Below are 3,378 nucleotides of genomic sequence, written 5' to 3' on the forward strand. Positions count from 1 at the left end.
GTATAAGGATGGAAGGGATTAACCCTACACACATACAGTATACACACACACACACATACCGACTTCATTCGTCACAACCGACTGCCGCCCCGCACATTTACTCTGTTTTGTCGCGATTCTGCGAAGTCTATGCTTTCCTTGTCCGGGCGGTGTGTTCGGCGTCGACCGTCACCGCCCTTCTAGCCTCATCGATCTTTTTTTCATTTTCAATTGGGTTTTGTTTGTTTCCAACACTGTTGTCATTCCCATTCATTACGTGTTGCTGTACTTTCCCTCTTGTTTCCCCTCATCGTGTTTGCTCAGAGTTGTTTTATGTCAAGTGTTGATGTCTTGGTGTAATAGGTGCGCGGACGGGTCCTGCGTTACCATGTTTATTTTATGTATGTATATTTTCGTGTGTTGGAGCATGTTATGTTGGACATTTATTAAAAGTCTCCATTACCACTTCGTTTTACCTCTCTGCGCCTGACTTCCCTTGCACATATACACACGACGTTGAACAGAATTCTGACCAAATGAAGTGTCAGCAGGAGGAGGCCATTTCGCTAATGGACGGTAGATGGAACGCGTCATGGACAGCGGAGGTGAATGGTGACAGTCTGAGCGCTGCCATGGATCGCATTGTCCAGAATATGGACGCTGGGAGAGACAGGGAGCTTTGCAGCACCTCCACCCACACCGCTGGAATTCGCTTTTGAACGGCTTTTCCCTCCTCCTGAACGAAACAGGATCATTAGTATCCTACCACGGGAACAATGAGATACTGCAGCTGCAGGGTTTTTCCTTAAAACTGAACTTGTATCTGGCCACGTCTCTTCCAGTACCAATAGACCGTGAGAAAGTACGCCTCGTCTCATGCGATGCAACCGGGGAAAGCCTTGGAGTTGGGCCAACGCTGTGTCGGTTGGAGAGGATACGGGTTGGCATTTTGGAGGAGTTCATCTGCACACATATAATGCAAAATTTAACCGAGGAAAGTGATATTGACACATGAAGGTCACGAGCAGAGCAGCGGTGTGAGCTCCTTACATCTGAGGCAGGGACGAGGAGTGCAAGGAGTTCGCTTTGAGTTTAGACTTTGGTGCGGCGCTGGATGGAACGGCCGGAGGCCTGATGACCACTACCATTGTAGTCTAAGCCAAGAGACGTCCGCGGGAGCTGGCTGTAGGACACCACCCATCATTCGACCAGCTGGATGGATTGTCCATCCAGGCTGGACAATCTTGGCTACTCAGGAGGGACGTCTAGATTCCGGGTCTGGTTGTTTCATCTCACGCACTCATACCTCACGAACAATTGGAATGGAGGATGGTGCAGGCAGGCGTGGACCGGAGCGGGGTAACCGTCGAGCACCATCTATGACCGCAGAGATCACACGCTGATTCGGGCCGGTGGTTTCTCTGGGATAGAGAAGGCAGGCAGGGCACTCTGGCATCACCCCAAGGGGAGTAGGCACCATACTTCATCAGAGCCTCTGTCGCATTATTGTTTGTCTCTGTCAGTTTCCGGTTTCCCCTGCCATTCCAGTTATTAAGGCGCAGTAGATTCAGGCGCGGCTTGAATTATTAATAAAAATTTTTAGCTCATAGTTTAGGGATTCCTATTGTTTCCTTGGAATTGCCTTTCCCTATTCTGCCTTAGATAGTCGCCAATAGGGTCAGGGTTATGCAGGGAGGTCACGCACTTTGTCCTATGATAAGCAGGAGGGTCACAAGGAGAAGATGTAGTCTTTCCTATTGATTCCCTGCGTATTCTGTTGGTGCTAGCCTCTCCCTGGTTAACTAGTATAACCACTGTTCTTGTCCACAGAGGGCTCTCACGGGGTGGTCGCGAGAGTGCTCAGGTAGGTGTGTAGGGGTTTCCGTGTGCTATCTACGGTGGAAGTCGAGACGCAGGTTCACGTGCGCAATTCCCCCAGAATATGCGCGACTTCTGGCTACTCGCCTTCTGTAAAAGAAGGCACTCAATTTACCACCGATCCGACAAGGGGATTGTGCGATAGATCTCCTGGTAGACGCGCATATCCCAAGGAGTCGTGTATCCCCTGTCGGCAAGCCGAGACAGTGGTAATGGGATACAATATTCTCTGAAATCCCTGCAGTCGGGGTTCATTCCCATCCATTTTCACCGCCCTTTCGAGTTTCTTTTTTGTGAAGAAGGAAGGATGGCTGGTTTACGCCGCTGCCATGTATTATCGAGATCCTCCAATAAAATCACGGTAAATATAAGTTAAGCGTCTTTGGATCAATACAGTATGGAGTTCAATGCGCGGGCGCCGCTTCTTTCACAAAATTGGATCAAATTCACGATAGAGTGCGTTATACAATCTGGTGCGTATTAGGACAGGGTGATGAGGGGAAGACGGCATTTAGCACACAATCAGTCTTATGAGTACCTGGTCATAGCCATATGGTTGATGATGCTCCATCAGTCCTCCAATCATTTTGTAGATATGGATCTTTTCAGGGGACCTGCACCGGGCAGAGGTGTAGTGTTGTATATCGATGATATTTGATATACTCCGCTAAACCGCGCCTGGCGACTTAGTGAGCAGTGTCCTGGTTGCGGCAGGGTGCTTGGTCGCCTGTTGAGCATAATCTATATTGTCAGGCTGAGAAATGGCTTGTTCTTCCAACAATCCATCTCCTTCCTAGAGAGCACAGATTTCATTCAGGTATGGATTGGGAAATGGAGGCGACCGATTACAAGCCAGTGCGTTAATTGCGCCGACTCGACAACCCACGGTTAAGGACAGGTGCAGGTTTTTTGGGTTTCCAACTTACTAGCGTGGAGATTTATCCGGGGTTTTTGGTCAGGGATTGGCAGCTGCCCATTACTCACTGCTAAAGGGGTGGACCCGGTGGTGCGCTTGCAGTGTCGGCGAGGCGAATAGGGCTTTTTGGACAACTGAAGGCTCTGTTTACCTCGGCGGCCTGTGTTGGCATCATCGGATCCCTCTTTTGGCCAATTCATAGAGAGGTGGACGCATCCGAAGCTGGGTAGGGAGCAGGGGCTCCTCTCAGCTTTCGGCGGTGTGCCACTGAGCTTCCGCCCTGTGCTTTCTTTTCGAAGAAGAGCTCGAGCCGGGGAGCGAAACTATGTGTGGGGGGACGCGAGAGCTGTGGCTGTCGTAAAGCCTTGAAAGGTGTGAGGCATTGGCTTGAGGGGCTCAATACCACTTTTCCTATCTGGACTGACCACAATCGGAAGTCAATAAGAGAGAGTAAAAGAAAGAAAGCATCCGGCAGCCGAAGGAGATAAATCCTCGCCAGGGCTAAGGTTGGGCATGTTTTCACTCGTTTTGTGTTTAGCTACATTAAGAAGGCTCCCGAAGTCAAGGCAGACGCTATGTCTCGGCTGTAATTGAACAGAGGAGCG

The sequence above is a fragment of the Salvelinus sp. IW2-2015 genome, unplaced genomic scaffold (genome assembly GCF_002910315.2).
Source record: "Salvelinus sp. IW2-2015 unplaced genomic scaffold, ASM291031v2 Un_scaffold906, whole genome shotgun sequence".
NCBI classification, from domain to species: domain Eukaryota; kingdom Metazoa; phylum Chordata; class Actinopteri; order Salmoniformes; family Salmonidae; genus Salvelinus; species Salvelinus sp. IW2-2015.